This window comes from Phascolarctos cinereus, unplaced genomic scaffold (assembly GCF_003287225.1).
Source record: "Phascolarctos cinereus isolate Bilbo 61053 unplaced genomic scaffold, phaCin_HiC Scaffold_5;HRSCAF=322, whole genome shotgun sequence".
In the NCBI taxonomy this organism is placed as follows: Eukaryota; Metazoa; Chordata; class Mammalia; order Diprotodontia; family Phascolarctidae; genus Phascolarctos; species Phascolarctos cinereus.
The window spans coordinates 369,474,110-369,485,619 of NW_027555958.1; the positions used below are offsets into that span (position 1 = coordinate 369,474,110).

General features: G+C 43.6%; 1 long non-coding RNA gene across 1 annotated transcript; it reads right to left on the reverse strand.

Moving 5' to 3' along the window:
• Positions 1-2,588: 2,588 nt before the first annotated feature.
• Positions 2,589-9,548, reverse strand: LOC144457799 (uncharacterized). Its single transcript, XR_013487310.1, has 2 exons — positions 8,955-9,548; positions 2,589-3,945 (listed from the first exon to the last, which is right to left on the reverse strand). It is a non-coding gene; the product is annotated as an uncharacterized LOC144457799 (long non-coding RNA).
• Between the last annotated feature and the right edge of the window lie 1,962 nt (positions 9,549-11,510).

The window sequence follows — 11,510 nt, forward strand, 5'->3', positions numbered from 1 at the left end:
ACAGGCACCTCCTAATCCCCTTAGGGGTCCTGGAGAACCCTGGGGATATGGTTCAATGTAACACACCTGGCCTTCAGACAGTGGCGGCTAGGGAACATTAGGCAGGGCAGTCAAGGTGTCACCTATCCATGCAACACTCAGCTCAGCAGTTCTACGTTAAATGATCTATCCAATTTATATTATATAAGACATAGGCACAGTCACTGTCCTTAAAGAGCTTTTAGTCTACTTGGAAATATACATATAGACAAATACAAAGCAGTCAATAAAGGCAAATTAATATTCAAGTTGAAATACACAAAGTCTCTTCCATTCTTACCCACAAATTCAACCCTAGACTCCGTGTCAGAAGACCTGTGCTTTAGTACCGCCCTATGACCTTGGGTGGGTATCTTAACTTTGCTCAGCCTCATTTCTCTCCTTTGTATAATGGAATTAATGGTCCTACCTACTTCAGCAGGTCATTTTGAGGTTAAGATGAGGTAACAAACAGCTGAGTGCTCTGAAAACCATAGAAAGCTAAAAAAAAAAAAAGAACAAAGTATCAGTATTACTATTCTCACTATTACTAATAGTAATAATACCATTGCTTCTATAGGAAAATTTATTTGCAATTGAAACAGGATACTTAAACATATGGACTGTGCAACACATCTAAAGAAATCCAGAGATCAATAATGACATGGTTTCTTTCCTCAAAGATTTTACAATCTTGAGAGAAAGTATAGTTTAGAAGGAAAAATGCTAGACTTATACACACATAAAACCAGCGTTCAAATTCCACCCCTGGCAATTTCTAGCTATGCAACCAACCCTTAGTAAATCATTTAACTTGAGTCTCAGTTTCCTCCTCTGCAAAATGTGGTAGGATCGAGGTCACAGGTTTTTGTGAAGATCAAAAGAGTAAGTCAGGCTGTCCCAAAAGTCTTAGTGCAGCTTAAAGCTTTTAAGACTAGTTCCTCACAGTGGATAGAGCACCGGCCCTGGATTCAGGCAGACCTGAGTTCAAATCCAGCCTCAGACACATAGTACTTACTTAGCTGTGTGACCCTGGGCAAGTCACTTAACCCCTTTGCTTAGCCAAAAAAAAAAAAGAGACTAGTTCCTCACAGACTTCAGTCCATGTTTTGGGGAGAATATTTTCTGGAATGTGTACCCCAAATGACTTGAACCCCAACTTCAAAATGAAACTGGATACCCAAAGTCAACTTGAGTCTAAATATTCAATGATTAATATGTTAACTTAGGTAAATCCCAAAATATAATTTAAAAAATCATTTAATTGAAGCTGAAAAAAGGAATAAAACAAACAGGTAACTAGGTGGTGCAGTAGCTAGAGCATGGGCTTAGAGTCAGGAAGACTTAAGTTCAAATCCACCCTCAGAAACTTCCTAGCTGTGTATCCCTGGGGAAATCACTTAGTCACTGTCTCAATTTCCTTGATTGTAAAATGGTGATGATAATGACACCTACCTCCCAGGGGTGTTTAGAGGCTCAAATGAGATAATATTTACACAGTGTGGGGAATGTAGCTGGCACTTAATAAATTCTTGTTTCCTTCCTTATTTTCTGCCTACTGGAGAGAATGCAGGACTCAGAATCGGGAAGACCTGGATTCTAATGCTGACTCAGTCATTTACTGACTATATAACCCTGGGCAAGTCACTTAACCTCTCTTTGCCTCAGTTTCTTCATCTGTAAAATGAGGATCTTGGACTTGATGAACCCTAAGATCCCTTTCAGCTCTAAATTAATGATTCTATGATTAAAAATATTCTCAGAAACCATTCCCCAAACGAGTGCATTGCTATTCTCCAATTCACCAGTACAGTCTCCTTTATTCAGATTCCTACTTGCAACTGGGAATAACAAGGCAGTGGCTTGGACAGTTCTGCTAGCTCACCACGTCTTAACTTGTTTACCAGCCTGCTTCTCTTTGATCAGCTTCTGTAATCAGAACCCCTTGTTGCCTCTCAATCCAATCCCATCCCTCCCCTACATGGCTCTACTTTTCTTCTTTCTTAAACTAGGGAGCCATCACCAGCTGTCCTGACCTATGTCTTGCCACTGAACTCCGATGACTCTGGAAGAGAGAGTGAGGTTGATGACTTTGTACAGCTCTGTCTCACTGAAATCCAATGCAGTTGCAAGTCAAGACATCATCCCTGGGGCAGCTAGCAGCACTGGCCCTGAAGTTGGGAGAACGTGAGTTCAAATCCGACCTCAGACCAAAGACTTGTTACTTACTAGCTGTGTGACCCTGGGCAACTCACTTAACCCCAATTGCCTAAAAAAAAAAAAAAGACATCATCCTCCTAATGTCTTTGGTCCTCTTCGAGAATGAAGACAAACAACAGTCTGTGAGTAGTAGTAGTAGCTGCCCCCCTGGGGACCCAACCTGCCAGTTCCAATTGGGCAATGCTATTTCCTCCTCCTCCTCCATTCTGTCCAAAGGAATATACATTTTAGTTGCTTATACTTTGCAAGGCATCTCGGAGTTTTGGAGCTAGATTTTTTTTTCTTCCTTATTTATTTATTCTATCGTTCCTTTCCCCCACCAGAAAACTGAGATAATTAACTCTTCAGTCTTATGTAGTTTTCATTTATTTTTTGAATTAATAGCTTTGAAAAACTAGGCTTTGATAAAGTCCATTGGGGTACAAATGGAGCTACTTAACCATTCCTTTAAACCCAAATCACTCTGGCTTTCACTGATTGGCCAATAATAGTCCCAGCCCAAGCCTCACTTGCTTTTTGATGGTTCAGAGTTAGTGTAAATAGCAGTTGTTTCAGCTCTGTCCAGAAACTCTGAAGGTCTTCCCCTCCCAGGTAGATTTTTTTGTGAAGGCAAACTAGGCCATCTTCGGCCTCTATTCTTACCTAGTCTTTAATTACTGAATGGGTGTTGCCTCAGACGAACTGACACCTAGAAAGACCTAGCTTAAAAAGGCCGGGGTCCATCTCCAGTCATCCTGATCTATACCTTGTCACTAGACCCAGATGGCTCCAAGGAGAAAGTGAAGTTGGTGACTTTGCACAGCCCTCCCTCACTTAAATCCAATTCACTTGCATGTCATGGCATCATCTTCCTGATGTCATGGTCCTCTTCAAGAATGAAGGACAAAACCCAACAACAACAACAGCTTAAAAAGGCCAAGGTCTCCCACTACATCGCCAGTTGTCTTGACCTATGTTTTGCCACTGGAATGATGATTCTGAAGGAGAGTGAGGCTGATTTGCACAGCTCTGCTTCACTCAAATCCAGTTCACTTGCAAGCTAAAACATCACCTTCCTGATGTCATTGGTCCTCTTCAAGAACAAAGGATGAACAATTTTTAAACCATCTTCTTACCATGAAGGTATCCCACTGCCACCACAACAGTGTCTCATAGGAGCTTGGAATCTCAGCCCCCTGGGATCATGGTCAACTGCTGAGGTCTGGGGCCTCCAGGAATATTATAGAATGAAAATAAACCTTGTATTTGGAGTCAGAAGATCCACATTCGGATCTAGGCTCTGACACTTTATACCTGTATGACTATGGGCTGGTCCTTTCACCTCTCTGGGCCTCAGTTTCCTTGTCTCTAAAAGGGAGGTTGGAACAGAATATCTCTAAGTTCCCCTTTAGCTTTAAATCTGTGATCCTATGAAATGTAGTTCCTGATGAGACATGTATATTTTTATTGTGCAGCATACCGGGAAGTCCAGGCTTCTCCTCATCTGACCCCTGTTACAGTTATATAAATATCAGCTACTATTATAGAAGAGATAAGACAGGTATGTAACCTGTAGCTGAAAGCCTATTTACGTAAGACTTTCCTCCTTGGCAGAGATTGGTCACTTAATATATAAAGGGTAGAATTGGTGAGAGCTTCGGAGAGGAGAGATTCTTGTCTTCTGGCTTCAGGTCAGAAGATATGCAGTTCCAGATTCTCTTCAAGTTCCTGAAGGGAGAGAAAGACTGAAAGAGCTAACATGTAGAGGAAGCAGGACGTCGATCATATCCCTATACCTAGTTTACTACACTAGAGATTTCTGGGAATTTCCCCTTTGGGTGAGATCTGGGACTCTCTCTCTTGGTTGAACTGAGTTTTCTTGCTCCTAGTGGGAGAGCTCGTTCACATTGTAGATTTTGGGGCATATTGTCACCTGTATTCCTTCTTTGATTTCTGTTTGCCATTGGTTTAAATTAGTGGATTTATTTGTGTTTCAGTATGTGTGTTCTTTGTGTAAATGACATTTGATGATATATAACTTAGGGCACATTAAGGAATAGTGATCAGGAGCTCAGTTTGAATCTAAAATTTATGTCCTCTAGACTAACAAGTGACCCCATTTATTCCATGTTCTCCAAGAGACTGGCTCCTCTATCATGTCCATTCTGTCACTTACTTTCAATCTCTTCCCATCTACTGGCTTCTTCCCTGATGCTTACAAACATGCCCATGTTTTCCCCATCTTGAAAAAATCCTCACTTGCTCCTTCCATCCCTGCAATAATCTTATCTTCTGCCTTTTGTGGCTAAACTCTTTGAAAAGGACATCTACAATAGATGCCTTCGCTTTCTCTCCTTTCACTCTTTTCATAAATCCTTATAATCCTGTTTCTGACCTCATCATTCCACCAAAAATGCTCTTCCCAAAGTTACTAGTGATCTCTTAGTTGCAAATCCAATAGCTTTTTTTTTTTTAGGCAATTGGGGTTAAGTGACTTGCGCAGGATCACACAGCTAGTAAGTGTCAGGTGTTTGGTCTGAGGCTGGATTTGAACTCAGGTCCTCCTGGCTTCAGGGCCTGTACTCTATCCACTTTGCCACCTAGCTGCCCCCAATGGCTTTTTCTTAACTTTCATTCTCCTTGACCTCTCGTCAGCCTTTGACCCTGTTTCTCACCTTCTCCTCCTTGATATTCTCTTCTCTCTAGGGACACTCCTGGGTCTCTGGGTTCTCCTCCTACCTCTCTGCCTGCTCCTTCTCAGTCTCCTTTGCTGGATCTTCATCAGGGTCACACCCTGTAACCACAGATTGCTATCTTGGTGGATCTTCTCTTCTCCCTCTATTCTACTTCACTAGGTGGTTTCATTAGCTCTCAATTACCATCTCTATGCTAATGATTCTCAAACCTATATATCCTGCCCTAACCCACTGCTGACTTCCAATCTCGTGTTTTCAACTGTTTTTCAGACATCTTGAATTGTATGTATCCAGCAGACATCTTGAACTCACTATGTCTAAAACTGAATTCATTATCCAATAGACATCTTAAACTCACTATGTCTAAAACTGAACTCATTATTCTCTCCCCCCCAAAACCCTCCTCACCTGCTGCCTTTACCATTACTGTAGAGGGCATCACAATCCTGAGACTTGCAACCTAGGTGTTATCCTTAACTCCTTGCTATCTCTCACCTCCTATATCCAATCTGTTGCCAAAACCTGATTTCCCCTTTATAACACCTCAATTATGCCCCCTTATGCTACTCCGGTGTAGGTTCTAATCACCTCAGATTTGGACTATTGCAATAGCTTGCTGGAAGGTCAGCCTGCCTTAAATCTTTTCCCACTCCAGTACTTCAATTAGTCAATAAACATTTATTAAGTATCTACTCTGTGCCAGGCACTGTGATGAGCACCAGGGAAAAAATGCAAGTAAAAACAAAAACAGTACCTGTCTTCAAGGAGCTTACAAGGCAGCACACAAAAGGAAACTGAAAAGGTAGGGGCGGAAGAAAGAGGGCAGAAGAGAAGATACCCTGCCCAGAGGCAAGAGAGAGAAGTTCCAAGAAGCCTAAAAGCAGTGTCACTGATGGTAAATGGGGACAAGATTGTGCAAGCCCTCTTCTTAAACAGATGCCCTGGTGTCCATGGCCTTGTCCTCCAGTCAGAGGGTCCACCGAAGTGATTCTCCCAAAGTGCAGGGCCCACCATGTCACCCCAAACCCCCTCAATACGAAGACACCTGTGCTTGATGCAGGTCAGCCAGGCTAGGTGGTCAGCCCAAAGGCTATCAGATGGTCACAAGATCTAGACAATTAGTCTTAATCTTTCTCCATTATCCTAATTTTAAAGTATCTCTCAGGGCAGAGGCTGCTTCACTCCCTTCCTCTCTATTCACTCCACCACCACCTAAATCCTGCCTTCATCATCTCATACCCTGATGCCTCAATCATTATAGCCTCCTGACTGCTTCACTCTACCCCATTCTCTCTTCCCTGTACTCCTACTGCTAAATTAATCATCCTAAAGCAATGTTTTCATCATAACCAGGGACAAGTAAGTTTCCTCATGTACATTATCTCTAAGATCTCTTCCAATGTAAATATACTGTTAGTGTTCTACCCTGTCATTCCCCTGCTCAAAAATCTTCAATGGCTCCCTATGTTTTATATCAAAATATAAGTCTTCTACTTAGCTATCAAGCCCCGTCATCTGACTTTACCCTACTTATTTAATCTCTTTTGCCTCTACTCTCCAGTATGACACTCTAATAGTCTAATAACTTCACACATCCCAAACTGAGGTCATTATCTGTTCCCCAAAGACTCCCTACCTTCAAACTTCCCTATTGCTGTCAAGGATACCACCAGCCTCCCAGTCACCTACATGTTATCTCCATCTTCTCATTGTCTCTTAGTCCCCATAATTAATCTGTTGCCAGGGCCTGTCAATTTCCTTTTGCAACATCTATCTTATATGCCCCCTTCTTTCTTCTGATACTGCCATCACCATGGTACAAGCCCTCATCACTGAATGCCTGGACTATTGCAATAGCCTGAATTGGGTCTGCCTGCTTTTCCCCTCCTCCCCCACCCCCGCTCTTTCAGATCAGGACTATCTTTTGCTTCTTTTTTCATACCCAGCACTTAACACAGTACCTGGACATAGTAGTCACTTAATAAATGCTTACTGACTGACTAATGAATAATTTGGGTTTTCCTCACTGTCTCATAGTGCTCAGAGACTTATAGACTGCTATCAGATGGGGGAAGAAACCTTAGAGATTATCTGATTCAACCCTCTTGTTTTCCCCAGAGTTGGTCATAGTTAGGGAGTTCTGTTTGGTTAGCCGTAATTTCATATTTTTCACTGTTGTTGTAAGTCTGTGAATCATCTTTTCAAAGGAATCGAAAGCTCCTACAGTGGCAGGGACCGTGCTTTTTCTTCTGTATTTTTTTTTACCACAATAAAGTCCTACTCTAGTTTCTCATTATTTCATAAAGGTGGCTCTGCCTGTGGCAGGTAAGTATGAGAGGCTAGATTTGAAATCAGGTCTTCCTTACTCCAGGTCAAATACTCTATCCACTGGGCCACCTACAAAATGTGAGAGCCGGAGGCAGAAGGAAAGAGGAATACTGCCATTGCCTTCCCTCTGGGATTACCTCACATTTACACTTGTTAAGTACAAGTTTTTGCATGTCATCTCGTCTCTTAGAATGTGACTCCCCTGAGGGCATGGACTAAGGTTTTTACTTTCTTTGCATCCCCAACACTTAGCACAGTGCCTGGCACATAGTAAGTGCTTAATAAATGCTGACATATAGAGATCATGCATAGTCCTGAGCATCTACTAATCACTTTGGCAAAACTTTTTGGGGGAAGGAAGGGATGGAGACTCCATCTAAAGGCAGAGGAAACTCCAGTTTCCAAAGTACTAAACAACAGACACTGGTGTTTACAGCTAATCAGTCTCATCTGAAGAAGCTTGGTGCCATTCGCCACATCCAGGCTGTATGGATATATATGGCTCTGAACTTTACCCATATACCCTACAGGGCTGAAAAGTATGTGCGTTGGCCCTGGGGGAAGACAGACATCAAATCAAAGGAAAGCAGATTCCTGAGATATCCCAGCAACTCAGCTTCTCCCAGGCCCTCGGAGTGGGCTGGGGCTTCTAGGAAACTGGAGCTGTTTCTGTAATAGGCAGGCCATGGGGAGGGGCAACTGAGTCTCTGACCTGAGAGAAATGGCAACTAGGAGAAAAAAGAGTGGATATGGAGGAAACATGGTGGCCCAATGATGATTTTAAAGGCTGGCAAAAGCTGGGCCTACAGTTTTTAAAGATCTTTTTCACAAGGTGACTTGACCTCCACTCTGAGCTAAGAGCTATTAAAAGAGAACAAACAGAATTTAGCCAAACCCAATTATTTGCATTAAGAATGGCGGGTGTTGCATAGAAGTAGAGGGAGATCTGGGTTTAGAAGTTCCAGCTCTGAACTCTCTCCCTGTCTCTTTTCTTAGTCTCTCCCTATTCTGGTTTCTTTCTCTGTGTGTCTGTCTCTTATCACTTAACTTTTTAAAGTCCCCATGTCCTTACCCTGAAAAATGGGGAAAGTACTACCTACCTTGTGAGTTATTGTGCACAAAATGTTTTTATAAATCTTAAAAAGCGAGCTATAGAAATGTGCATCATTATTTATGGCCACTGATTCTTGGTTGGATCATAGGACTTAGAGATCTAGAAAGGATTTTATGAATCATCTAGTTTAACCCCCCTCATTTTTACGCTTGAGACAACCAAGGCCCCAAGAAAGGAAGGGAATTTCTACAGTTCATACCAATAGTAGATAAATAGCACAGCTGGGCCTGTTATTCAAGACCTCTGTTTACAAATCAGGTGCTCTTTCTACCACTCAGTACTGCAGAGTGAGCTGTTGATTGTGGATTTCCCTGTGAGAGGTGGGAGCTGGGAAAGGAAATGAGTGGGCCTGGAAGTGTGTTTCTTGGGTGTGTATGCACTTGGGTGTGTACCCTGACTACCTTCCAAAACAATTATGGATTATCCATTGTTTTTCATCATCCATCCTATTAATTAGCATTATTACTTGCGGATTGGAGGAGAGACTTGGGAGTATGGAAGGCCTCAATCACTTATTAACTCTGGGCAAGTCGCTTAATCTCTCCTAGATCCCCCTCCCCCTTCTTCATCTTTAATACGAAGATAACAGCATCACCTACCTTACAGGGTTGATATGAGGATCAATTGAGTTAAAATATATAAAGCCCTCTGCAAACCTGGAAGCCCTATATAAATGTTTATCATCACCACCCCCACCGCCACCATCATCATCACGGGAAGGGACAGCTGTGTAATTCCTGAAACGATACAGGTGGTCACTTTCTTCCCAGAATGACTCAGTCAGCATTGTCAGGTACGCTGATTCCCATTCCTGGGGCTTTCGCAGCACTCTTCACTGGTGCCCTCAGCTGGCACCACTTCCCCTTCAGTTGGCATCGGCGATGCATTGCCAGAGCGGACTGGATCTGACTTGTTCTCAGTTGCTTCCGTCTGATGGCTCCAGCTGGGAGCCCGCTCCATCCCATATCCTGTGGCTGAAGTCCTTTTTAAAGCCTCTCAAGAACGCCGGAACCAGTAGGGAGCAGGGCAGGTTAGAAGGGAAGAAAAGGGATGGGGGCGGCAGAGGCACAAGTATCGGGACTAGGAGGGAGTCTGAAGGAGAAGCAGGTAGACTGCGGTGGCCATAATCAGGCAGGATAAAGAGAGATCCGGAGCAGTAAACTCAGGGGGAGGTGAAGAAGCATCTGTGTGTCTGTAATGGGGGGGGGAGTTGGGAGGAAGGTGTTGTGGTGGGGAGGGAAAAAGAGAGAGGGAGGGGAGGGGGGCAGGGTTAGGGTGGAGTGGCCGCCTATGAAATCAAGAAGCAAGTGTTGATTCCCAGCCCCGGAAGGAACTCAGCTCGCTTATATGGGGAAAGAGATGCTTGGGACTCCATAGGTGGTATCAATAAGCCTGAGGAGGCGGCGGACTAGGCGATCTTCCAACGTTCTTTCCTTCCAGGAAGAGGATTTCAGGCATAACTGCCCTTTAAATGATTAATATCAAGCTGGCCTGAGTCTGAGAGTAAGTGTAAAGGGGCAAGTGATTCCCAACCTGCGGTTGCATGTCTGCCAGGTGCATCTTCATGCAAAGAGGATGCAAAGCAGAGTATTTTTATCTCCGGACTGCTGTCGTCTTCCCGACCCAGTGGGGAGCTGCTGGGATGGTTTTCATGATTACAAGTGACTGACCTAGGCGGAGATAACACATTTTCTCTGTAAAAACAAGTTGGGGGAATGAGAGAAGAAGAGGGAAGAGGGAAGGGAGATTCTCTAAAACCCTAGAGGGGCACACGATTAGACCTGGACAAGTGGTGTCTTCAGATCCCCAGTCTGAGGCCATTTGGGCTATGGACACTTTGTGTGTAGGTTGTACACTTACCTTTACGTCACATGCTGTGGCTGAAAATTAAGGGGAATTGACAAGGCTCTGGCAGGAAAGGCTCTCTTTCTCTCTGACACACACACACACACATACGCGCACACACACACACACACACACACACACACACACACACACTCTCTCTCTCTCTCTCTCTCTCTCTCTCTCTCTCTCTCTCTCTCTCTCTCTCTCTCTCTCTCTCTCTCTCTCTCGCTCTCGCTCTCGCTCTCGCTCTCGCTCTCGCTCTCTCGCTCTCTCGCTCTTAGACCTGACAGAGGAGGCACATAATTAGTAATTAGCTGGGCAGAGGACCAGATATCTGGAAGGAGGGAGTCATGGAAGGTATTGGAATGATTGGAGGTGGGTGAGGTTAGTCTGAGATGACGCCCTATCACATTTAGCAGAGAAGAGTAGGCGCAGGAATTCAAGTTTGGGGAATGGCACAAAAGTTCAGGAAGTGGAAGGATGACTAACTTGATTTGCCTGCTGTTTCATGTGTGTTGATCTTATTCTTCCAACTGAAATATAAACTTCTAGAGGGCAGGACTATAGTCCCTATGGCCTTTATATCCTCCACAAGGTATGTGCCTGAAGTTCTGGGTGCTTAGTAAGTGCTCAGGAAATACTTTTCCACTTGACCTGGAGTAGAAGGCAGAGGAGCCAACCAGAAGGCAATGGAACATGTGTCCCACTTGCTCTTTTCCATAAAGGGAGAGAGTAGTGATGGTCCTAGGCACTGGCCACTACCTAGTGACCTGGAATCATACACAGTCTGATATCCATTCCTCTCATGGTAAACAGTCCTCAGCTGAAGACTCCACAGGAAGCGATCAAATTTACACATTTTTGAGAAGGTCATTCCACCTTGATTAGCATTCCCAGCCAAACAATTACCAATTCTTGGTTAGTAAAATAATCATGGTAAACAGACTTCATCTCACTCATCTTACCAATAACATTTTGAGCTGCTCAGTATTTTTAAATTTGGATGGCTGAAGCTTAGATAAGTGCACTGTAATGCTCAAGGGCACACATTAAATCAGAGTTGGACCCTGGAGCTGGCTATTCAATTTCTGGTAATTGTTGCCTATATACAAGGCTTGGTGGATTTCTGGATATGATACTGCCCTGGGTCCTGTATGAATGGGAAAATTCCATTTTAGGGCCCTACCATACACTGAGAGAGCATTTACTTATGGAGAATTAGGTCTTCCAGGCTTTGAGGATTGTTGAGCAGCTTCTCTCCCCTGGGGACTGAGAAGAGGAAGTGGACAGTCAGAGGAATTTAGCTTAAA